This window comes from Piliocolobus tephrosceles, chromosome 11, assembly GCF_002776525.5.
Source record: "Piliocolobus tephrosceles isolate RC106 chromosome 11, ASM277652v3, whole genome shotgun sequence".
Classification (NCBI taxonomy): Eukaryota; Metazoa; Chordata; class Mammalia; order Primates; family Cercopithecidae; genus Piliocolobus; species Piliocolobus tephrosceles.
Window position 1 is genome coordinate 73319698 of NC_045444.1, and position 27165 is coordinate 73346862.

The 27165-nt window shown below is 35.1% G+C and overlaps 1 non-coding gene across 1 annotated transcript; it reads right to left on the reverse strand.

Annotated features, from left to right (window-relative positions):
- Positions 1 to 16226: 16226 nt before the first annotated feature.
- Positions 16227 to 16333, reverse strand: LOC111542867. The gene has a single exon (XR_002731678.1). It is a non-coding gene; the product is annotated as a U6 spliceosomal RNA (small nuclear RNA).
- Between the last annotated feature and the right edge of the window lie 10832 nt (positions 16334 to 27165).

Genomic DNA, 27165 nt, shown 5'->3' on the forward strand with positions numbered 1-27165 from the left:
ATCCTAGGTTCATATAAACTGTTTTGATAAAACAAAATTGCAAGGAAGCAGATAATATCAAATGCATAAAGGTTATCAAAAATAAATAGTTGTGAAATCATTTTTTCATTGAGAATATCTTAACATGACTTTATGAGATAAGGTCAAAAAACATTTTTAAATGAGGAAACATAGCACTAGCCAGAAAGGTGAGGTAGAAAGGTTTTGGTGCTAAGCTAATATAGTCTAAATTTTTGAGAAGAAATTTTTGTTAAAAGACACTATGTCATTATGATACTTTTGCTTTGTGTTTTAACCCTATATCTGTATATCTACAAGTGCAAAGTTTTAAAAATTTCAAATAACTCCTCCTTAGTATAGAGTTCATAGGGCTAATCATTGTATCTGTAGAGTGTCCTTTATCCGAAATGCTTGGAACCAGACGTGATTCAGATCTTAGATTTTTGTTTGTATATTTTGGAATATGTGTATTATACTTACTAGCTTAGCATCCCAAATCTGTAAATCCAATCCAAAATGTTCCAATGAATATGTTATTTGATTGTCATGTCAAATGCTCCAAAATTTTGGAGCATTTTTGATTTCAGATTATTGTATTATGGACTCCCAACCTTATTAAATTCAAGAGAGGCTTCTTTAACACAGATTTTAAAGGCAAGATTGCTATTAATAGCAACATAGACAAAGCACATTTTCTAGGGGAAGCAATTAGTATATTCATTAATATACTCATGCACTGCACAGCAAAGTTTCAGTCAATGAGGGACCACATGTAAGATGCTGTTTCCATGGATTATAATGGAGCTGAAAAATTCCTATCACCAAGGGACACTGTAGCCACAGTAACATTGTAGCACATCAAATTTATATGTCTGTGGTGATACTGCTGTAAACAAACCTACTATGCCACCAGTCGTATAAAATAATAGCACATACATTTATAATATAGTACCTAATACTTGATAATAAACCATTATGTTACTGGTTTGTGCATTTACTAAATTATACTTTTTATCATTATTATGGAGTGTAGTCCTACTTTCTAAAAATACATTAACTGTAAAACAGCCTCACATAGGTCTTTCAGGAGATATTCCAGAAAAAGGCATTGTCATCATAGGGAAAGAGAATTCTATGCCTGTTATTGTCCCTGAAAACCTTCTAGTGAGACAAGCTGAGGAAGTCAAAGACAGTAATGTGGATGATCCTGACGCTGTGTGAGCCTAGTGTAATGTGTGAGGTTTTGTCTTCATTTTTAACAAAAAATTTTTAAATGATAAAAGCTTATAGAGTAAGAATACAAAAAAAAAAATTTGAACAGCTGTACAATGTGTTTATGTTTTATGCTGTGTTATTACAAAAGAGTCAAAAGTTAAAAAAATTGTAAAGTTTATAAAGTAAATAGTTACAGTAAGCTGTTTAATTTATTATTGAAGAAAAATATTTTCATAAATTTAGTTTAGTCTAAGTATACAGTGTTTTAAATCTACAGTAGTGTACAGTAACATCCTAGGCCTTCATATTCACTCACCACTTACTCTCCAAGTCACCCACACAGCAACTTCCAGTCCGGTAAGCTCCATTCATGGTAAGTTCCCTATGAGGCAGATATGATTTGGATGTTTGCCCCACCCAAACGCCATGTCCCCAGTGTTGGAAGTGGTGCCTGGTGAGAGTTGTTTGGGTCATCGGGGACAGAAACATCATGGCTTGGTGCTGTCCTCGCAATAGCGAGTGAGTTCTTGCAAGATCTATTTAAAAGTGTGTAGTTCCTCCCCTAGCCCTCTCTCTGCTCCTACTCTTACCATGTGGCATGTTGGCTCCTGCTTCACCTTCTATATGAGTAATACCTCTCTGAGGCCTCCCCAAAGCCTGAGCAGATGCCAGCTTGTACAACCTGCAGAGCTGGGAGCCAGTTAAACTTCTTTTCTTTATAAATTACCCAGTCTCAAGTATTCCTTTATAGCAACACAAGAACAACCTAATACACAAGTGTACCATTTTTTATCTTTTATGCCACAATTTTTATGATATCTTTTATGCCACTATTTTTATGATATCTTTTCTAGATGTACATATGTTTAAATACACAAATACTTACCATTCTATTATAATTGTCTACAGTATTCAGTACAGTAACGTGATCTACAGGATAGTAGTCAGGGAGTGATAGGTTCTACTGTATAGCCTGGATATATAGTAGGCTAAACTATCTAAGTTTTGTAAGTACACTCTATGATATTTGCACGATTAGAGAATTGCTTAATGATACATTTCTCAGAACATATCCCCATAGTTTAGCAATATGACTGTATTTTCAAGTACTGTGCCTTATCTAAATAAGTGTTTTAATTCACTCTTGCTCACTCTGTCACTCTCTCTCTCTCTCCCTCTCTCATTACACATGGCTATCAGAGGGCTTTTCTTTTTTTCGTGTAGTTCCTTGGGAAAAACAAATGTTGCTTTCATATTTAAAAATGTTCTTTTCCTCTTTGACTAACAAATATGGTTGGCAAATAAAAAGACCTGTGACCTCAAAAAGCTCTGAATGATAGTAGCTTAATTAAGTTGTTTCTTTTCATTTAACATATGGATTACCATTTATGCCAATATTATAACCAGATTACTCAATCAACAATAAGGATTTCTATTTATTATGAGAAAAGCATGACTGATCAAATGTATGAATAACTATCCAATCATTACATGAACTTGCCTTATACACAGTGACTATCAAGCACTTATGCATGTTAATTAGAGTTGTTTTGTATTCTTCCTTATGTTTCATAAAGCATTTACTTTTCACAATTTCTTCTGAATACTTCTTCTGGGTTGACAGTTGAAATCATTAAAGCATTTCATGGGAAATATTTTAAGATTTTTATCTGTTCTTTGGTGGAAATAAAAATTTTCTTTCTCACAGACTGGTGCACAAAGACTCCATCTAACAGCTACTCGTACTTCCTGACAGTGACTCCAAAAAGTTAGTTTCTAAAAGTTTAAAAGTCATTTCATTATATCAGAGCTTTTATCCAAAATTCATGCTGACTATAAAAACATATGGGTAAGGATGATTTACTTTGAAATCATCACAAGCAAATAATATCTGGAAACGTGTACCTTTAACTTTCTGGTCGTCTTTTCTAAATACACCTTAAATAAACATAAAATTAGTATACTAGTGTTCACTGTTTCTGAACCTATAATTATTTCACTCTCATTTGTGTTATGACAGCCATGCATGTTTCGTAATTTTATTTCTCTGATAGTTGGAAAATATAATTCGTTCTATTATATTTATTTATTATTTTCCAGTGAGATGTTCAGTCATTGTCCCAGAAATACATACGTTCAAAAGTTAAATAAGATAGGAAATTAACCATAACATGTAGTTACCTTATCTGAAGCAGAAAAAGATTCATTTCCTTACAACAAAACAAAACAAAAATAATTTTTCATTCTTTACCATCTATTTCTTTAATATTTGAGTTAGCTAAGTGTGGTAAAAAGGATTACTGTGTGCTGTAATTTGAGGGTTTTCAGGACCTATTAATTTAAAAAAAGTCCTCCAAATATATAAAAAGCAGCTGCTCCAACCCACATGGCCTGATAATTTCACCCTTAGGACAAGTGGATAATGAAATATAAGAAAGTACTTTGTATTTTGGGGGGTGAGTATGGAGAGAGAGGAGCTTGGAAATGGAGAAAAATTTTAAAGCACATAAAATCTTGGAGAAGAATTTTCCTTGAGATACAGGATAGCTTGTAATCATAAAATAAGTATACCATTTGCCCAGGGGTGGTGTGAAGAGACTAGAAGGGATAGAGTAGCTCAAATAAACTGTTTCTAGGGCTAAAGTTTGTTTTTTTTTTTCCCCAGACCTCTTGGATACTTATTACAGTATCTAGCGCAGTAACTTCAGTCATAATGCTAGTAACTTCAGTCATAATACTAGCTTCAGAAGAAGTTAGCAAACTATCAGTGATTGGATGAGGGCAAGACCTCCTAGGCTCCAAAGATACAGTAGCTAGGACATGGAATTGTACCATTTATTTCTGGAAGATCTAAACTTTGTATGTTTTTCTTTCTGTGAAAAGGATAACATATGGCCTACAGTGTAAATACCTTGTATTTTAGTCAGGAGAGAGGAGGGCATTTGGTGCTTTACTGCTGTAAAGAGTTCTCATGTGAAAAAAAAAAAAAAAACATTGACCCAGTGAATCAGAGCACCCAGATAAAATGATTACAACCTATTGTATAATTCCCTGAGCCCACCCAGTTGTGTGATGGAACAGGATATCACATATGTATACAATGGAATTTGTATCCAACATAAGAAGCATTTGTTCCTTGATTTTTTGAAGTGTATAAACAGCAGATATTCATTTGTGTTTGTTTTATTTTAGGTATCCCAATACCTAAATACACAGACATTACTGGAAGAAATATTCAGTCTGGTGTGATATACTAGGTGAATGGATCATAAGAATTTCTGTTCCTTACAAAATTGTGAATGCAAAGTTTTAGGAATTATATTGGCTACATGATACTGATCTTTGATATCTTTGTACCTTAAAGCAAGATTTTCATAGTGAACACTGGCATTCACAGTATTTTTTTTTTTTTCCTCTGGCTATATCAAGAGCTTTAGTTGTTTTCTGTTAAATGAAAAGAATGAAGAGACTATCTTTCAGGTTAAAAAGTTAAAGTTCTGTGTGCGGACTTTCATGTCACTTAGAAAGAGGAAGTAATGGGGGTTAACTGATTTCGCTGTAATTTTTCTTCAGTTAATGAAAAAAAAAATCTATGCTTAAAATACTGTTTAATGATAATGGGTGACAATTTTTATAAAAATACAATTTTTGTTTTTAAGAAAATTAACTTTTTTCTATATTTTATATAAATAAAGCATTAGTCAGCAACTGTGTGTTCAGATGCCTAAAATGTATAGCTTTTTTGTTTGTTCATTTATTTGTTTGTTTCAAGAAGCTATGTCTTAATTAATTTGGGAGACTATAGGGTTATTGGGAACACATATAAATGGAGAAGCCAGAAAAAGCTGGACACAAAAGCAGATTATTAGAATGGAGCTGTACATAGATATTATAATCGGTAGCTTTTTTAAATAACTGAGACATAGTTGGACATTTCCATACTCCTGTGTTTACCATTGAGCATTTTCACCCTCTTTGTATTTTTCTCTATCTCATTACTTTTCTTACTTATAATTTTGATACTCTGATAGGTTCAGTTTATCAAGCCCTTTACAACCATCCCCTCACTCTGTATTCTCTTTCCAATGACTGTTCGGTTTCAGCATCTATTAAATATCTTAATGCCTTCATTTGACAAGTCAGGTTCAAACCTGATAATCATATTGGCTAATCTCACTTTCATGCTAGACATCATAGATGACTGTTACATCTGAGGATTAGCTGCCTTTGGATGATTTATCCATTTTTATTTAGTTGAATCTGTGGCACAGGCTGGATCATGTGGGTCTAAATATGATTTAAAATTACATCAATTGGAGATGTAAAGGTTTTCCTTTAGGAGAAACTATAGGCTTGGAATAAACAATAATTGGTACATTTGAGATTTTGAAATTCTCTTTTCTATATATGTGGCCAAGAAACATATGAAAGAAAACTCAGCATTACTGATCATTAGAGAAATGCAAATCAAAACCACAATGAGATAGCATCTCACACAAATCAGAATGGCTGTTATTAAAAAGTCAAAACACAGCTGATGTTTTTGAGGTTGTTGAGAAAAAAGGAATGCTTTTGCACTGTTGGTGGGTGTGTAAATTAGTTCAACCATTGTGGAAGACAGTGTGGTGATTCCCCAGAGACCTAGAGGCAGAAATACCATTTGATCCAGCAATCCCATTACTGGGTCTATACCCAAAGGAATAGAAATCATTCTGTCATAAACATACATGCACGTGTATGTTCATACAGCACTATTCACAATAGCAAAGACATGGAATGTCCATCAGTGATAGACTAAATAAAGAAAATGTGGTACATATACAACATGGAATACTATGCAGCCATAAAAGGAACAAGATCATGTCCTTTGCAGGGACATGGATAAAGCTGGAAACCATTATCCTCAGCAAACTAACACAGGAACAGAAAACCAAATACCATATGTTGTCACTTATAAGTGGGAGCTGAATGATGAGAACACATGGACACATAGTGGGGAGCAACACTCACTGGGGCTTGTTGGAGGGTGGGGAGTTGAGAGGAGGGGTAAATCAGGAAGAATAGCTAATAGATGCTGGGCTTAATAGCTAGGTGATAGGATGATCTGGGCAGCAAACCACCATAGTACATGTTCACCTATGCACTGTTCACATAGTACAAGTTCACCTAAAATAAAAGTTGGAAAATAAAAAAATAACTGTCTTCTCTAACACAAGGAGCTATTCTCCAATATTATGCATCATTTATTCATTTACAACTTATTTGGCCACTCAATTCATTATATATATATGTATATGTGTGTGTGTGTGTATATATATATATATATATATGGGAGGATATATTGGACTTTGTGTCTCTTCCTAGTTCAAGAATAAAGATATTTTATGTGATTGGGATATTAAAGCAAACTGTCTATCACATGACTGCTTATATATTCCCTTGAGGCCAGGTCATTTGACTTTATATTCTTCATGTTATAAAATGGTCCCCCTAGCCCATCTATAACCCCAGGAGCCTTGCCTGCTGGCAGGGATGTATTATTTACAGGATCACACTCCTTGTTACTTTGTAGGTTGGTATTTATTAGTAATATGCCCTATAAGTGCTTCTGCCCAGTGGGCATTATGGTTCTTTCTGGTCAAGATTCTTGGTATATTTGGAAGTGGACATGCAGTTGACATTTGTAGTCCCATATTCTCATCACAGTTTTCCCAGTTCAAGATATCCTTGGTATTCAGTGCTGTACAGATATTCTTTGTAATGAATGGATGACAGTCCTTAATTGATCCTTACTTGTTTGTTTCCCACAAAGTGAGAATAAGTCTTGTATGCAATATGCAATATTTTAAAATTTTAATTTCAAAACATTAATGATTATTAATCTTATGATCAAATAAAGTGGTTATTAACTAGCAATTTTGTGCAACATTCTAATATTTGTATGAATTAGATATGTCACACGTGATTTTAATCCTTCAATTAATTATAAATGCTTACTCATATATTTCTACAATGTTACCAAATTTCAATCTGAATTTATAATATGAATCAGTCTTTCCTAATTCTCACACCCCTAAAATGTCAGCTGAGTAAATTATTTACCAATAATACACTTATCAGTAAGATAGCATAGCCTTAAGTTAAAGCATGACTTTACCTAACTTCTTTTCAACTTTCAGTCTATCCTAGTCTAAACTGTTTACTTGGATTTTCCTCTTTTAATTATTGTATTCATCTCTGTTGATCCTAGTGTTCTGATAACAGATTCTAATAATTCCCCAACCATTCCCCAAAGCTCCCCAATATACAAAAGCTGAAATAAAAGAAAAAGGAAAGTACTGTAACAAGGAAGGGGATAGAAAAGTCTTCATGTAGAAGACGATGCCCAAGTGGAATTTTGAAAAATGAGTACTAATTTGTCAAAAGTGTGAAAGTAAAGGACATTTGTGGGTAACAGATACTTAAAATACTCAATGTGTAATTATTAATTCACTGATTCCATAAACATGCTTTGAAGTCCTGCTACGTTTAGGTCTTATACGAGTTGTCAGAGCTAAAGATTTAGAAAAGAGTGTCCTAGAATTTATAAGGAGATTCGTAATAAGTTTAGCACTTGATAAGACAAAAACAGAATAAGTGTTATGCCAAGATTATACACATGTACTCTGGACACTCACATATGGTCACATGTATCAGCCTGGGAAGAGAGTTACTGAAGAGGTTCTGTATGAAATCATTTTGAAATCAATTTATTGACGTATAATTTACGTATAATAAAATGGACACATTTACTCTACAGATTGATGACTTTTGACATTCAGCTGTGAAATCTCCACCCCAATTAAGATGTAGAATGTCTCAATATTCTGTGAAATTCTGTCCCTTTGCAATCTTTCCTTGTGCATCTTTTCTTACTAGTCTTTCTCGAATAAGTAATTTGTGAAATGAGTTTTTGACAGACTTTTTAGTAGTTATGTAAGAAGAACAAGAATTTGAGTAGTTATTTTAGAAAAACAAGAAGAAAAAGCACCTCATTAAAAGCAGGGTTTCTGTCAAAGAGCATAAGAAAATGAGGCTAGAGAAGTTCATAATTAGATGATAAAGAACACTGAAAGATAATATGTAGTACTTCCATGGGTTTAAAACAGGGTAAGTCATAATAGCAGTAAAGTTAATGATGATGATGATGGTAATATTGTTGAGTATTTACTCAGAGATAGGCACTTACATGCATGATTTAATTTAACCTTGTAAAGAGGTTGCTTTTCTCATTCGTTAAAATTTGAGAAGCTCAGCAGTATTAAATGAATTGAAGATTCACAAATAGTAAGAGCTCCTGGGAAGTATTTACACAAAAACTGATGTCATTTTACTTTCAACATGATTTTTTTTTAACATTAACAATAGATTGATGATAGTTGAAAGCAGCAGGGCTGGTGTCCAATTTGAGAGATAATTAGGAGGTAGAATCTACAGGGCTTAATAACACATGGTTGAGGAAAGGATTTGGTAAAAAGAGTATTGAGGATCATTTTCAACTTAGATGAGTAAATGATGCAATTACCCAAGATGAAGACAATTGAAAGAGCAACAGGATTGGAGAAGACGAGTTCAATGTTAGCCATGCTGAATTTAAGCATGGATGTGGAATGTGACTTCCAAGTGTTGAAGTATGGCAGGAATTTGGAAATACAGTTATACATTTTGGAAAAAATTCTAGACTGTTAAAAAAGATGTGAAATCATTAGTATACACATTTTACTTAAAGCCAGAGAAAATGTAAATAATTACCAGACAAAAAACTAAGGTTAGAAGAACAAAACATTTATCTTTAGGGAATGTTGGGGAAAAACAAATCAAAGATAATATTAAACAGAAAAACAACAAAAACTCCAAATCATAGAAAATAGTGTCTTGGAAATCAAGGGCTGGGTGGGTTCCAAGATGCTGTTTTTTAATGACATCATGAGAAGTGAACAGAGAAGTCATAGAGAAGGGAAAGAAGAAGAGTGATTAAATATGTACATTGCACTTTGAATCCAGGCAGTCACTGGAAATTTGCATGAAAGTAGTTTCTTATTGGGGAAGAAGGTAGACTGCAATGCATGGAGATTTGAATAAGAAAAAGGGACTATAGACAATGCATGTAGAAAGCTCAAGATGCTCAACTTTGAGGAGTGGAAACAGATGGGAATATGTTATAGGAAATCATAAAACTGAGGGAGTTGCTTTTTGCTTGATCCAGTTCCAAAATAAATAGCCACAAAAAAAAGAAGAAAAGAAAAACAAAAAATAGAAGAAAGAGAAAAAGAAGAATTAATCATGAAGAAGAAGAGATACCTAATGCAACAAAATCTTTGAGGGTGTATGAGGGAATGGTGTTTGAGCACAGGTAGAGGGATAATGTAATGAGGGTGCTGTAACATGGCCATTTGTTAGACTGACAGCCTAGGTTGGAGAGCAGGCACTTTTTCCTGAGGCAATTTCCCCTGCCTTCTGTTTATGCAGCTTCAGAGTGTGACTATTCTGTTGTGGGGTGAGGTGGAGGGCTGCAAGGAAAACTACACTCTGAGGCTCACTTAAGGCATGTGCTGCCAGTAACACTTGTGAATGAGGTACAGATTTGGAGGCAATAATTATGACATTAGCGTCGCAGAAAGCCCAGTGAAAAGTTTTTGGAGGGAAGAAACTTGTTTATAATGATTTCTTTCTGTTTTAGATTTAATGTTTTATAGAGATAAAACATTATTTCCAAAATCAGAAACCTAGATGGCCTCTAATTCTTATTATTCACTGCTCAAGAGCTGTGCCTGTTTCCTCCTATTAAGTATGTTTTCTTGTGCTATTCTGTTGCTTAGACTATTTTCTTTGGTTCTTCCTATTGCATTCTCATTGAGTTTCCTTATCTTTTCTCACATTTGTTTCCTTGTGATAGTGCAGGGCTGAGTCTTCCTGGTTCCTTCAATGGCTAGCTACGTTACACTTCTTTCACTGAAAACCTTCCCTTTTTTCTAGTGGGGACAGGCATATTGGTGTGGGAAATAGGAGAGGTGAAGAGAGAGAGAAGGGTGTGAATGGAAATAGTGAGTGGGGATTATATCACTAGACCTTTATCATCTGTCACTTTCTTTCCTGAAGTTTCAGTGATGACATTTCTGATAACATTTGTAAGAATGTAATAGACCTATTTTTCCTAATTTTTAATATATACTTCAGTAAATTAAGGTTTATATCATACTATAAGTTCAAGAAGTTAAATGGGAAGAAATAATTCCCTAGTCAAGCTTGAGAATATATGAGAACTTAATTTCAATGCCATACAAAAATATGCTTTGTGTGAAATAAGCAAGAGTTATTTTTTGACATGTAAATAAAATATGTTTTACAAGCATGACAATAGACACATTTTATAACAGCATAAACATTATAAATAAGAAAGTAGAGCATAAAAGTATTATGTGAGAGAAGTCAATGCCAATAAGAAATTATGAAGTTAACTAGAGGAAGAAAAAAACTGTTGTAAATAGATTGAACGAGATACTCTGTTTTTAAAAAAAAAAAAAAAAAAAAAAAAAAAACAGATACAGATGTTGGTTAGAGAAAACATGGGTAAAGTTAGAGTAAAAAAAAAAAAAAAAACTTAGAATAGGTCATTAAATCTAGCTGTTTTGAAAATTGGAAAGTATAAGCAACATAACTGGATACTACAAATAATTATTTATCTTTAAGTAACATCAGTGGTGATTGAAAGAAAATCATAAAAAGGACCATGAAGTAAACATGACCTTTTTTTTTAACTTGGTAAGGGACTTTTTATTTTATATCTCTTCAAAGAATGAAAAATGCAGACAAAAAGATGTTCACCATCGTGAATCATAAGGGAAGTGCAAATCAAAACTACACTGAGACACCACCTCAAACCTTTTATGATGGCTACTATTGTAAAAACAAAACAAGTGATGGGGAGGGTGTGGAGAAATTTGAACCCCTTTTCAGTATTAGTGGGAATGTAAAATGGTGCAGCTACTGTGGAAAACAGAATGGTGCACCTCAAAAAATTAAAAATATAATTCCTACATGATTCAGCAATTCCTTTTCTGGGTATATACTCAAAAGAATTGAAATCAGAGACTCTAACAGGTATCTGTGCACCTATGTACATAGCAGCATTATTATTCATAATAGTCAAAAGGTGCAAGCAACCCAAGTGTGGATTGCAATTGACACGAATGAACAAGCAAAATGAGATATACACACACAAGAAAGAATTATTCAGCCTTCAAAAGGAAGAAAGTTTTGACCACATGGTATTACACAGATGAACCTCAAGGACATGAAGCTAAGTAAAATAAGTCAGACACCATGGGACAAATATTGTATGATTTCACTTACAGAAGCTACGTGGAATCGTCAGAATCATAGGGAAAGAAAGTAGAATGCTGGGGGAGGAGGAAATAGGGAGTTATGTTTCATGGGTATGGAGATTCAGTTTTGAAAGATGAAAAAAGTTCCGGAGCTGGTTCATGATGATGTCATGCTATGTATATTTTTACCACAATTAAAAAAAAATAGTTTTATTTTAAAAGGCCAAAGGGTGATGAAAGTCCTCATTGCTTTATCCATCTCCAGGAATTTTCTTCCCCATTCAATTCATCAAAAGAACTAATTTTCAAATCTTACAATCTTCTAGGAAGCTGTTCCTGTGCAGTTTGTTCTCCCAAGGGACTATTGTCATGGAACAGAATTCCAGGCAGTTAATATGGGGCTCAGCCAACCTCAAATGCCAACCAGGCATTTATGTGCTGTCTTTGAGAAGAAAGGAGCTGGCTGGGCCTGAGGGTAAAGGAACAAGAAGGTTTGGGTAGGGGCTAAGACCAGCCTGGTGTTGGAATTTGTCCTTGTCAGCTGCAGGAAAAGTGCTGTCAAGGCCTGGACAGAAGCTCCAAATGCAGAAGTATATGTGCATGTGCCCATGTGTGCTTTCACTTATTTATGTGTTCATCTATTCATGTATTCAGTGAACACAATGAGCAGCTGATGTATGCTGGGTACTGTTCTATCTAGTAGTAAACCAGCCTGGCTGGGCTTTGTCCTCATGGGAAAGATACAGTGAACGAGCTCACAGGTAAGCACATGTGTGTACAGTGAGCCTGCAACTGCACTCTGATGGGGTACATCAGGCAAGTCTCATTTCTCTGGTAGCCACTGGGAGATGCACGCAGATAAAGCCAACAGAGAGTCAGGAACAAGATGCAGGACAAGTTGGAGATATCATTTGTGCTCAGAATGCAGAGGCCCTTGCCAGCCACGCAAAGGTCTTAACCCTAGAGCAACACGAAGCCATGAAGGATTCTAGGCGGTGAGAGGCATGGTGAGATTGATGTTTTGAGAAGTTCCCGCAGGCTGCAGTGTGAATACCTAGTAGAAAGGCAGGAGGCCAGGTGAGAGAGAAGCTGGCCTGCTCCAGGAGATAGAAGCCTCTGGAGGTGTACTTTCCTCTGTGTGATGTTGAGTAAACTTCTCACAGTCTTAGTTGATGTGCTTTTAAAATGAGAAAAGGAGCCACCTCGGCCTGTCTTTCTCTAGAGTTTCTGCTGTAATGACTGGGTGAGATCATGTGAATACAAGCTTTGTCATTAGGGGCAAGGTGTTGCAGGTTTATTGATGAGGATGTGGATGGTGATGGTGATGGAGAACATAATTCTGGTATTTAAGGGGTTGAGGAGTGCTGCATGTACTCCACTCAGGGCAGCATACTCAGAGCTTTATGCATATCATCCAGTAGGATTTTGCCCCACATTTGGAGATACATGTTATTATCCCCACGATAATGAAGAAACAGCTCCAGGGACGCTTGTGCAAAGTCGCCCAGAGGAGGAGGGTCAGAAGGCAGATTCAAAACACGGTTTGTCTAGATTTAAAACTCTTGTGAGCCCCACACCACCATCCACTTAAGAAGGCAATTGTACTTTGAGATTTTATCAGTCTCAGTTGGCTTTGGGGCCAGGATGTGTGTTCATTCATTCATCAGTCCATTCAGAAAATATATATGGAGTACCTAATATTTGGTAGCCACAGCCCAAGCCCATGAGAGGAACAGTGAACAAAACACACATCTTTGCATGACTTTTTTATTGTGGTTAAAAAAAAAAAAAAAAGACACAGCATGAATTCTACTCTCTGAACAAATTTTTCAGTGTATGGTACATACAGTGTTGTTAATTGTATGCACATTGTTGCAAAGCACATTGCTAGAGTTTTTTCATTCTGCCTGACTGAAACTATACACATTGCACAACTCCCCATTTCTCTTTCCTCCTAGGCGGTGGCAACCACCATTCTACTTTGTTTCTGTGAGTTTGACCACTTTAGATATCCCATGTAAGTGTAATCATGCATCATTTCTCCTTACATGACTGGCTTGTTTTACTTAGTGTAATGTCCTAAAGTTTCATTCATATTGTAGCATATGACATAATTTCCTTCCTTTATAAAACTGAATAATATTCCATTGTATATATTTACTGTATTTTGTTTATCCACTCATCTGTTGATGTACGATTAGGTTGAGTCCACATCTTGGCTATTATGACTAATGCTGCAGTGAACATGGGAGCACAGCTAACTCTTTGAGATCCTGATCTCAATTCATTTAGATAAATACTTTGAAGTGAGATTGCTGAATCATATGGTAGTTCTCTTTTAAAAATTTTGAGGAAACTTCATACTGTTTTTCAAAGCAGCTGCACATTTACTTTCCCACCAACAGTGCAGAAGGGTTCCAATTTCTCCACATCCTCAGCAACACTTGTTATTTTCTTTTCTTTTTTTTTTTTTTTTTTTGTATTTTTTAGTAGAGACGGGGTTTCACCGTGTTAGCCAGGATGGTCTCGATCTGCTGACCTCGTGATCCGCCCGTCTCGGCCTCCCAAAGTGCTGGGATTACAGGCTTGAGCCACCGCACCCAGCCTCTTTTCTTTTTTTAAAATATTTTAATTTAGATGAAGAGATTACGTGTGAGTGTTTGTTACACTGTTGTGTTATGTACTGGTGAAGATTGTGCTTCTAGTTCACCCATTACCCAAATAGTGAATATTGTACCCAATAGACAATTTTTCAGTCTTCCCTGTCCTCTCACCCTCCCCTGTTTTGGAGTCTCCAATGTCTATCACTTCCATCTTTATTTCCATGTGCACCTATTGTTTAGCACTGATTTATAAATGAGAACATGTAGTATTTGATTTTCTGTTTCTGAGCTACTTCACTTAAGATAATGACCTCCAGCTCCATCCATGTTGCTGCAAAGGACACTCATTCCTTTTTGTGGCTCTGTGGTATTCCATTTTATATGTTTATGCGTGTGTGTGTGTGTGTGTGTGTGAGTATACATGGTATTTAATATATATATAATACATATATGTATATATGTATATTACATCAATAAATATTATTTATATAATTATATATACATAAGTATATGTATTATATATTATAAATAATAATATAAATATTATTTATTGATGTGATATACCATATTAAATGTGATACACGTGCGTGCACGCGCACACACACACACACACACACAGACATTTTCTTTATACAGTCAACCATTGGATAGACACTTACGTTGGTTCTATGACTCTCCTATTGTGAATATTGCTGTGATGAACATACAAGTTCAGATGTCTTTTTTATAAAACAGTTTATTTTTCTTTGAAGAAATACCCAGTGTTGGAATTGCTGGGTTGAATGGAGTTCTAGTTTCAGTTCTTTGAGATACCTCCGTATTGTTTTTGTAAAGGTTGAACTAATTTGCATTCCCTCCAACAGTATATGAGCATTCCCTTTTCTCTGCATCCACGCCAACATTTGTTATATTTTACTTTTGACTCTAGTCATTCTGCCTGTTGCAAGATGATATCTTATTGTGGTTTTAACTTATATTTCTCTGATGTTTAATGATGTTGAGCAATTTTTATGTTTGTTTTTCACTTATTATTTCTTTTGATAAATGTCTGTTCATGTCTTTGCTAGTTTTTAATGGGGCATGTTGTTTGTATTTTACTGAGATTTTGAATTACTTATAGATTCTGGATATTAGTCCTTTGTGAGAGGCATAATTTGCAAATATTTCTCCCATTCTGTAGGTTGTCTGTTTACTCTGTTGATTATTTATTTTGTTGTATCGAAGACTTTTAGTTTAATTAAATCTCATATCTATTTTTATTTTTGTTTCATTTGATTTTGGAGTATTCATCATAAGTTATTTGCCTAGACCAATCTCCAGAGGAGGTTTTTTCTAGCTTTCTTCCACAATTGGTATATCTTCAGGTCTTACTTTTAAGTCTTTCATCCATATTGCCAATTTTTGTATAAAGTGAAAGATAAGGGTCGATTTTCATTCTTCTGCATATGGCTAACCAGTTTTCCCAACAACATTTTTTGAATAGGACGTCCTTTTCAGATTTGTTATTTTTGTCAACTTTATTGATGATCAGTGGGTTGTAGGTACGTGGCTTTATTTCTGGGTTCTTTATTCTGTTTCACTGATCAATGCATCTCTTTTAGAACCAGTACCACATTGTTTTAGTTACTAAATTCTTGTAGTGTAATTTGAAGTCAGGCAATATGATGCCTCTGGATGTGTTTTTCTTGTTTAGTAATTAATTCTTTGGCTCTTTGGGCTCTTTTTGGGTTTTGCGTGAACTTTAGGACTGTTTTTTTTCTAATTCCATGAAAAATGATGTTCGCAATTTGATAGGGATTGTGTTGAATCTGTGGATTATTGTGGACAGTGTTATCATTTTAATTATGTCAATTCTTCCAACCCATGAGCATGGGATGTTTTCCATTTGTTTGTCATCTATGATTTCTTTCATCAGTGCTTTGTAGTTTTCTTTGTAGAATCTTTCACCTCCTTGCTTAAATGTGTTTATAGGTATTTCATCTATTTATTACTACTGTAAATGGGATTGAGTTCTTGATTTGGATCTCAGCCCAAAGATTACTTTTTAAAAATAGGAAGTTTCATGAGTTTGCATATTCTCCTCTCACGGGGACCATGCTAATCTTTCCTGTATCATTCTAATTTTAGTATATGTGCTGCTGAAGAGAGCACCAAACATTACTGATGTATAAAAATGCTACTGACTTTTATACATCAATTTTGTAAGGTTCATTTGCTCTATAGTCACTTATGTCTAGAGTTTCTTTGTTGATTTCCTGCCCCAATAATCTGGTAATATCAATAGGGTGTTGAGTTACTATTATTTTATTGGTATCAATCTGTTTTCCTGGTCTAGTAGTATTTGTTTTATGAAACGGGATGCTCCAGTGGTGGGTGCATATATATTTAGGATAGCTAAATCTTCTTCTTGTATTGAACCCTTCATCATTATCTAATATCCTACTTAGTATAATTTTTACTGATATTGGTTTATAGCCTGTCTTATGTGATATAAAGATGGTTGGTCATGCTCATTTTTGTTTTGTTTTCCATTTGTATAATATGTCTTTTTTTACCCCTTTACTTTGTCTGTAGTAGTTTTTAGCCAATGGTAACTATCCTGTAGGTAGCAGGTTATTGTGTCTTTTTTTCTTTAAAATACAATTTTCCATTTTGTATGTTTTAGGTAAAGCATTTAGGCCATTTATATTCAAGAGGAATATTGATATGAAAGGTTTTGTTCCTGTCATAGTGTTGCTAGCTAGTTGCCTTGGAGTTTCAATTGTGTAATTGCTTTATAAGAGTTGTGAGATTTGTAGTTAGGTATCCTTTTATGATAGTGAATATCATCCTTTTTGTTTCCATGTTACAAATCCTTTGAGTATTTTCATTTGACTAGTCTAATGGTAACACATTTTCTTTGTAGTTATTTGTTTGAGAAGGACTTTAGTTTTGCTTCATTTTTGAAGTTTTGTTTGGTAAGATATGAAATCCTTGACTGGCAATTTTTTATATATAAAGAGACTAAAAATAGGCTCCTAATTTCATCTGCTTATGATTTCTGCTAAAATAACTGCTGTTAGTCTGATGGATTGCCTGCGAAGGGATTCATCACTTCTCTCTTACCCATCTTAGGATTTTTTTCCTCCATATTGACTTTGAATAGTCTGATGACTATATTCCTTCATGAAGTTTTTGTTGAAATGTATCATCTAAGAGGTCTCTTAACTTCTTGTATCTGGTTGACTAAATCTCTCCCAAGACCAGGGAAATTTTCCTGAAATATTTTGTTAAATATATTTCTCATACTTTTTACTTTTTTGTCTTCTCCTTCTGCAATACCTGTAACTCACAGGTTTGGATGCTTTACAAAATCTCTTATTTCTCAAAGGGCTTTTTAATTTTTTAATTTTTTATTTTTTTGTCTGGTTAATTTGAAAGATCTATCTACTAACTCTGAAATTCTCTTTTCCACTGGTCTAGCCAGTTGTAAAAAGTGTCAGCTGTCTTTTCTTAATCCTTCAACAAATTTTTATTTCCTGAAGTTATATTGTTTTAAATGATATCTGTCTCTTCTTTTATACCCTAAATTGCTTTTCTGATTTAATTGTGTTGGCTTCAACTTTCACTTGGATTTCACTGTGCTTCTTAAAAATCAATATTTTGAATTCTTTATCTGGTATGTCAAATATTTCATTTTGGTTAGAATTCCTTGCTGGAGGGCTAGTGTGACCCTTTGGAGATGTAATCCTCTGGTTTTTCATACTTTCATAGTTGTTTCTCTGGTTCCTTCTCATGAAAGGAAGCTACATCTCTTCCTTATTTGTTGAATTTACCTTCATTTAGATGGGAATTTTCCTTTATATAGTATGTTGTATAGGGTCTTTTGGCTTTGTTTCTGGGTACTTTCAGCAGCAGAGTCTCTATAAGTTTCTTAGTTACAGATAGCCTTTTGTGGTGTTTTTTTTTTCAAATGCTGATTCCAGTTGTAATGTATGGGACATGTGGGCAGGCTCACAGCCTCTAGTGGGGCTAGGGTGATGGCCTCAGGAAGCTTATCTCATTCCTTAGTACTGTGCACTTGTGTCAGCAGATTTTCTACTGTATTGTGCCATTCAACCTCTAGGCCAGTAGGTGGTACTTATAGGTAAGGTTTGGCTGCAGCTAATGCAGATTGGTACATATATGATCCTGTTTACTGGGAGAAACTCTCTATTGCCTTAGGAAGAGGGCTGATTTTTCTCAGATGAACACTGCTTTCCTACCTTCTCCTCCCTGGGATCTGAGGTGTCCTTTGCTCTTCTGATAAATTCCCATTTTCCTTCTTGAATTAAAGCTCACAGCCTTGATCTTTACATACTATTTTGCGATTTCCAAGTAGTTGAAACTTGCTAAAAGCCTCTAATCTATCATCTTGTTAAAAACAAATGAACGAACAAATAAAAAACAACAAAAATATCCCAGATTTGTTATTTTCTGTTTTTTCAAATGCCCATTCTATCAGATGTGAGGTGATATCTCACTATTGTTTTCAGTTTCATTTCCTTGTTGATTAGCCATAGTGAGGATCTTTTCATATACATGTTGCCACTTGTATGTCTTCTTTGAAGAAATGTCTATTCATATACTTATTTTGTATATTTTTAATTGAGTTGTATGGTTTTCTTGTATATTTTGGATATTAACCACTTATGCAGTTTAGAAATATCTTCTCTTATTCTGTAGGTTACCTTTTCACTTTATTGGTTGTTTCCTTTGCTGCACATAAACTTTTAGATTGACATATTCCAAATTGTCTATTTTTGTGTTTGTTCCTTGTGGTTTTGATGTTACATCCAACTATTTGATGCCAATATAGTGTTAAAAAGATTTGCCTTCATGTTTTCTTCTAGGAGTTTTGCGACTTTAGGTCTTATGTCTTTAATCCACTTAGACTTGATTTTTGTGTATGGCATAGGATAAAATTCCATTTTCATTTTTGCATGTAGATATTCAACTTTACCAAATCTATTTATAGAAAAGACTATCCTTTCCCCACTGTGTATTCTCGGTATCTTTGTTGGAGATCATTTGACCATACATATGTGGGTTTATTTCTGGGCTCTCTATTCTATGTGATTAGATTACATGTCTATCTTTATGCCAGTACTATACTCTTGATTACTATAGTTTTTTCATATGTATTGAATTGCAGAAGTGTGGGGCTTTCCATGATTGTTCTTTCTCAAGATTGTTTTGGTTCTATGGGATTCTTTATGTTTCCATATTAAATTTAGTATTTTTTTTCTATTTCTGAAAAAAAAAAATGTCATTGAGATTTTCATAGGGGTTGCATTGATATTCTACATTGCTTTACATAATAAGAATATTTTAGCAATATTAAGTCTTCCAAGCCACAAACACAGTATGTCTTTCCATTTACTTACGTCTTCTTTATTCTTTGAACAATGTTTTGTAATTTTCAATGTGCAAGCTTTTCACATCCCTGGATAAGTTTACTGTTAATTACTTCTTTTTGGATGCTAATATAAATAGGACTACTTTTTAAATTTCCCTTTTAGATTTTTTTGTTGTTGTTGCAAGAAATACAATGGATATTTGTATGTTGATTTTGTATCCTGAAAGTTTACTGAATTTGTTCATTATTTCTAACAGGATTTTAAAAGTCTTTAGAGTTTTCTATATATGAGATAATATCATCTGCAAACAGGGACTTAGGTTTGGAGGCATATGCAGGTTTGATATATGGGTAAGTTGCATGTTGCAGGGGTTGGTGTACATGCAACTTACCCATATAATTATGCTAATAAGCATAGTCCTGATGGTTTTTTTTTTAATCCTCTATCCTCAAACAAGCCCCAGTGTATATTATTCCCTTCTTTGTGTCCATATGTACCCAGTGTTTAGCTCCCATTTATAAATGAGAACGTGCTGTATTTGCTTGTCTGTTCCCACATGAATTCGCTTAGGAAAATGGCCTGCAGCTGTATCCATGTTGTTACAAACAAAAGGCATGATGGTATGCTTTTTTTTTTTTGATGGATAGTGTTCCATGCTGTATAGATACCATGTGTACCATATTTTCTTTATTGAATCACTGTTGGGCATCTAGGTTGATTCCATGTATTAGTTATTTAGAACAATGCTGCAATGAGCATACACCTGCATGTGTCTTTATGGCATAACAGTTTATTTACCTTTGGATATGTAGCCAATAATACATTTTCTGGATCAGATGGTAGTTCTGTATTCAGTTCTTTGAGAAGTCTTCAAAATGCTTCCCATAATGGCTGAAATAATTTAGCCTCTACCAAGCAGTACATAACCATTCCCTTTTCTCTTCAACCTTGCCAGCATATATAATTTTTGGCTTTGTTATAGTAGCCATTCTGACTAGGTGAGATACTATCTCATTGTGGTTTTGATTTGCATTTCTCTAATGACTGGTGATGCTGAGCACTCATAATGCTTTTTGGCCACATGTGTCCTCTCTTGAGAAGTATCTGTTCATGTCCTTTTTTAAAGGGGCTGTTTTCTGCTTGTAAATTTGTTAAAGTTCCTTATAGATTCTGGATATTAGACCTTTGTCAGATGCATAGTTTGCAAAATATTTTCTCCCATTCTGTAAGTTGTCTGTTTACTCTGTTGATAGTTTATTTTGATGTGTGGAAACTCTTTAGTTTATTTAGATAACATTGGTCAACTTTCTTTCTTGTTGCAATTATGCTTAGTATCTTCATCATAAAATTTTTGCCAGGTTCTATGTTCAGAATGGTATTTCTTAGGTTATTCATATGATTAGGCTCTGTGTCCCCACCCAAATCTCATCTTGAATTATAATCCCCATAATTCCCACATGTCAAGTGTGGTACCTGGTGGAAGGTGATTGGATCATGGAGGCAGATTCCCCCATGCTGTTCTCATGATAGTGAGTGAGTTCTCACGGGATCTAATGGTTTCATAAACATTTGAGAATTCCTCCTGCATGTGCAGTCTGTCTCTCTTTTTCACCTGTGCTGTGTAAGATGTGCCTCTTCCCCTTCCACTATGATTGTAAATTTCCTGAGGCCTTCCCAATCATGTGGAATGAGTCTATTAAACCGCCTTCCTTTATAAATTACCCAGTCTTGGGTATTTATTTATAGCAATGTAGGAACAAAACAATACACTTGTCTTCAAGGGTTTTTATAGTTTTTTGTTTTAACTTTAAGTCTTTAATCTATCTTGAGTTAATTATCGTATATGGTATAAGGAAGGGGTCCGGTTTCAATCTTTTACATATGACTAGCCAGTTGTCCCAGCACCATTTATTAAATAGGGAGTCCTTTCTCCTTTGCTTATTTTTGTTGGTGTGCAGCTTTATTTCTAGGTTCTCTAGTCTATTCCATTGGTTTATGTGTTTGCTCTTGTCCTAGTACCATGCTGTTTCGGTTTCTGTATCCTTTTATTATAGTTTGAAATCAGGTAATGTGATGCTTTAGCTTTGTTCTTTTTGCTTAGAATTGCTTTGACTCTTCAGGCTCTTTTGTGGTTCTATATGCATTTTAGAGTTTTGTGAAAAATGTCATCAATATTGTTGTAGGTATAGCATTGAATCTGTACATTGCTTTGGGAAGCATGGCCATTTTAATGATACTGAATCTTTTTATGTATGAGAATGAAATATGTTTCCATTTGTTTGTGTCATTCCTAATTTCTTTCAGCAGTGTTTTATAATTCTCATTATAGAGATTTTTCACGTCCCTGGTTAGGTCTATTTCTGGGGTGGGGGGTGTGCTTCTTAGCTTGGATATTGTTGGTGTATGCAAATGCTTCTCATTTTTGTACACTTGTATCCTGAACCTTTGCTGAATTTGTTTAAAAGATCTAGGAGCTTTGGGCAGAGACTATGGCATTTTCTACATATAAAATTATATCATCTATGAAGAGAGATAGTTCAACTACCTCTCTTCCTATTTGGATGCATTTTACTTCTTTGTTTAGCCTGATTGCTCTGGCTGCAACTTCCGGTACTATGTTGAATAGGAGTGGTGAGAGTGAGCATTCTTGTCTTGTTCCATTTCTCAAGGGGAATGCTTCCAGTTTTTGCCCATTCAGTATGATGTTGGCTGTGGGTTTGTCATAGATGCTTCTTATTTTGAGGTATATTCCTTTAATGCCTAGTTTGTTGAGGGTTCTTAACATGAAGTGATGTTGAATTGTATCAAAAGTTTTTCTGCATCTATTTAGATAATCATGTGGTTTTGTTTTCAGTTCTGTTTATGTGATTAATCACATTTATTGATTGATATATGTGGAATCAACCTTGCATCCCAAGAATAAAGCCTACTTGATCATGGGGGATTACTTTTTGAATTACTGATGGAATCAGTTTGCTAGTATTTTGTTGAGAATTTTTCCATCTATGTTCATTAGGAATATTGACCTGAAGTTTTCTTTTTTCATTGTGCCTCTGCCAGGTTTTGGTATCAGAATGATCTTTTGGGAGAACCCAGTCCCGATAGTTAACGTGGGTTCTTTTCTATTTCCTAGGCATCTCTGCTGGTTTGAGAAATAAAGGGAAAGAGTACAAGAGAGAGAAATTTAAAGCTGGGTGTCTAGGGGAGACATCACATGTCAGCAGGATCTGTGATGTTCCCCGAGCCGTAAAACCAGCAAGTTTTTATTAGTGATTTTCAAAAGGGAAGGGAGTGCACGAATAGGGTGTGGGTCACAGAGATCACATGCTTCACAAGGTAATAAATTATCACAAAGCAAATGGAGGCAGGGAGAAATCACAGACCACCGGATGGGGCAAAATTAAAATAACTAATGAAGTTTCAGGCATGCATTGTCATTGATAACATCTTATCAGGAAACGGGGTTTGAGAGCAGACAACCTGTCTGACCAAAATTTATTAGGCAGGAATTTCCTCATCCTAATAAGCCTGGGAGCCCTGCAGGAGACTGGGGCTTATTTCATCCCTTCGGCTTCAACCATAAAAGGCAGCCGCCTTAAGGGGGCCATTCATGGACCTACCATCAGGGAGCATTCTCTTTCTCAGGGATGTTCCTTGCTGAGAAAAAGAATTCAGCGATATTTCTCCCATTTGCTTTTGAAAACAAAAGAAATATAGCTCTGTTCCATGCCTGCTCACCGGCAGCCAGAAGTCTTATCTCTCTTGTTCCCTGAACATTGCTGTTATCCTGTTCTTTTTTCAAGATGCCCAGATTTCATATTGTTCAAACACACATGCTCTACAAACAATTTGTGCAGTTAACACAATCATCACAGGGTCCTGAGGCGACATATATCCTCCTCAGTTTAAGAAGAAGATGACGGGATTAAGAGATTAAAGTAAAGACAGGCATAGGAAATCACAAGAGTATTGATGGGGGCAGTGGTCGTTGTTCATGAAATCTTTACAATTTATGTTCAGAGATTTCAGTAAAGACAGGCATAAGAAATTATAAAAGTATTAATTTGGGGAGCTAATAAATGTTCATGAAATCTTCACAATTTATGTTCTTCTGCCACGGCTTCAGCCGGTCCATCCGTTTGGGGTCCCTGACTTCCCACAACAATGATCCTAGCCTCATAGAATGAGTTAGGGAGGAAATCCTTCTGCTCTAATTTTTAGAATAATTTTAATAGAATTTATATCATATCTTCCTTATTATCTGGTAGAATTCAGCTGCAAATACATCTGGTCCAGATTTTCTCTGGTGGGTAAGCTATGATTACCGGTAAGTTATGATTGTGGGTAAGTTATGATTAAATTTCAGAGCTTGTTATTTGTCATTTGGGTGTTTCAGTTTCTTCCTGTTTCAATCTTGGGAGGTTGCATGTTTCTAGGATTTTATCCATTTCTTCTAAGTTTTCTAGTTTGTGTGCATAGAAGTGTTTGTAATAGTCTCTGAGGGTGTTTTCCTATTTCTGCTGGGTCAGTGGTAATGTTTCCTTTGCCATTTCTAATTATATCTATTTATATTTAGATTATATCTAAAAAAACCTGAAGACTCCACCCCAAAAAAAATTGTAGATGTGATGAATGAATTCAGTAAAGTTGTAGGATACAAAATCAATGTAAAAAATTTAATAATATTTCTATATTCTAATAACGATCTAGCCAATGATGAAGAAATCAAGAAAGCAACCCCATGTACGGTAGCTATGAAAAAGTAACAAAATACTTATGAATAATTTTAACCAAGGAAGTGAAAGGCCTCTATAAGGGAAACCACAAAATACTGATGAAAGAAATTGAATATGACACAAACGAATGGAAAAAGATTTGATGCTCTTGTTTTAGAAGAATTAATATCAATAGAATGACCATATTGCCCAAAGCAATCTATAGATTTAATGCAATCTTTGTCAAAATACCAACATCATTCTTCAAAATCATAAAAAAGTCCTGAAATTCATATGAAATCATAGAAGAGCCTGAATCATCAAAGCAGTTCTAAACAAAAATAACTACACTGGAGGCATCACATTACCTGACTTCAAAATATGTGGCAAGGCTACCTAGCCAAAGCAGCATGATATTGGTATAAGAATAGACACATAGACCAATGGAGCAGAATAGAGAACTCGCAAATAAAGCTACACTTGAAGAGCCAACTGATTTTTGGAAAAGCTGAAAAGAACTTATACTGGGAAAAGGACACACTCTTCAGAAAATGGTTCTGGGAAAATTTGGATAGTCACATGCAGAAGAATGAAACTGGACCTTGTCTCTCACCATATGCAAAAATCAATTCAAATGAATTAAAGACATATAAATGTAAGACCTGAAATTGTAAGAATAGTAGAAGAAAATGGGGAAAACTCTCCTGGACTTTGTTCTAGGTAAATATTTTATGATTAAGACCTCAAAAAGCACAGGCAACAAAAACAAAAACTGATACATGGGACTATATTAAACTAAAAAGCATATGGACCACAATCAATGGAGTGAAGAGACAACCTCTTGAAAGGAAGAAAATGTTTGCAAACTATTCATTCAACACAGGACTAATATCTATTGTCTACAAGGAACTCAAACAATTCATCAGGAAAAAAAAATGTATGTAATCCCATTATAAAGTTGGTGAGGGGAAGAATGCTGAATATAGGCCCCTGATGTCTTCCGGCTCAGAGTTGCTGGTGAAAAATCTACTTTTAGCCTGATGGAACTCCCTTTCATGCAACCTGTTTCTTCTCTCTGGCTGCCTTTCAAATTTTTTCTTCCATTTTGACCTTGGAGGATTTGATATCTGTCTGTCTTGAGGATGGTTATCTTGTACAGTATCTTGCGGGGATTCTCTACATTTCCTAAATTTGAACACCAACCTCTCTAGTGAAGTTGGGGAAGTTTTCATGGACAATATCTTGAAATATGTTTTCAAAGTCCTTGTTTTTACAGGGATGCCAGTGAGTAGTATGCTTGGGGTCTTTACATAACCCGTATTTCCCAGAGGCTTCATTTATTCATTTTTATTTTTATTTTGTCTGAGTTGATTCAAAGAGCCAGTTTTTTGTGTGTGAGCTCTGAGATTTTTAGTCTTTGTCTATTTTGTTGTTAATACTTCTGATTAGATTATGAAATTTTTATAGGGAGTTTTTCAACTCAATCAGATCAGTTTAGTTCTTTCTTTCTTAAAATAAGTGTATTCCACTTCAGCTCTTATATTGTTTTATTGGGTTCCTTAGATTCCCTCGATTGCATTTCAACTTTCATCTAAATCTCAATGATCTTGATTCCTATTCATATTTCAAATTCTATGTTTGTCATTTCAACCTGATTAAGAACCAGTGTTGAGGAACTAGTGCAGTTGCTTGCAGGTAAGAAGATACTCTGGCTTTTTTAGTTTCCTGAGCTCTTGTGTTGGTTCTTTCTCATGTGTGGGCTGATGTTCCTTTAATCTTTGAGGCTGCTGTCCTTTTGGTAGGGATGTTGCTTTTATATTCTTTAATACCCTTGAGGGAATGACTGTCATATAAGGTGGGTTCAGTCAACTGGCTTCATTTCAAGAAGATTTCAGAGGATAAGGCTCAGCTGGATACCCATAAGCCATGTGCTTTAACTTTGAGAGGTTGGTACCAGCCCAAAGCTTTGTTCTCTGGCCCCTCTGGGTTAAGTACCTGCTGAGCTGGAGGGGTCAAGGTGTTTCCACTGCATGTCAACAGTACTGTAATGGGAGATGTCACCAAAAGTGCTTTGATGGGGTCAGGCAGTAGCATCCATATGCAGGTGTGCATTAGTGGTGGTGGTGACTTGGCAGGGTCCTCAAGCATCAACTGGGTAGAGCACCAACTGAGGCCAGGTAGCAGCATCTATGAGTGCCAGTGCAAGAGTGGCAAGGGTGTTTGTGCCCATGCACTCACATATGACAGTGGCAGGTGTGGTGGGGTGCATGCTTGTGTGTACTAGTCAGGGAAGGGTGATAATGAGGTCTGCTTGTGCATGCCAACACAGTGGTGCTGGGGGACTGTAGGAGAGTGTGCTCTGGCAGAGCAGAAGGGACAATTTTTTTTTGAGATGCCCTTTTTTCCCCTATTGACTTGCTGTTGAATAAAAGTGGCTAGAGTGGGCATCTTCATCTTAGAAGGGCAGTTCTTCATCTTAGAAGAAAGGCTTTCAGAATTAATCTTGAGTTTGATATTAGCTGTGGACTTTTTATGTATGGCCTTTATTACATTGAACTAGTTTATTTCTCCTCCTAGTTTGTTGGATGTTTTTATCATTAAAGGGTATTAAATTATGTTAATTTTTTTAGCATCTATTTATATCATTATGTGATTTTTTAAAATTCTTCATTAATATGGTATATCATGTTGATTTTTTGTATGTTGAACCATCTTTGCATCCCAAGGATAACTCTTACTTGATCAAGATGTGTGATCCTTTCAACATGCTCTTAAATTCAGTTTGATCTATTTTGTTGAGTATTTTTATGTCTTTTTTCATTAGAGATATTGACCTGTAATTTTCTTATAGTGGCTTTGTCTGGCTTTGATATCAGGATAATGCTTGCTC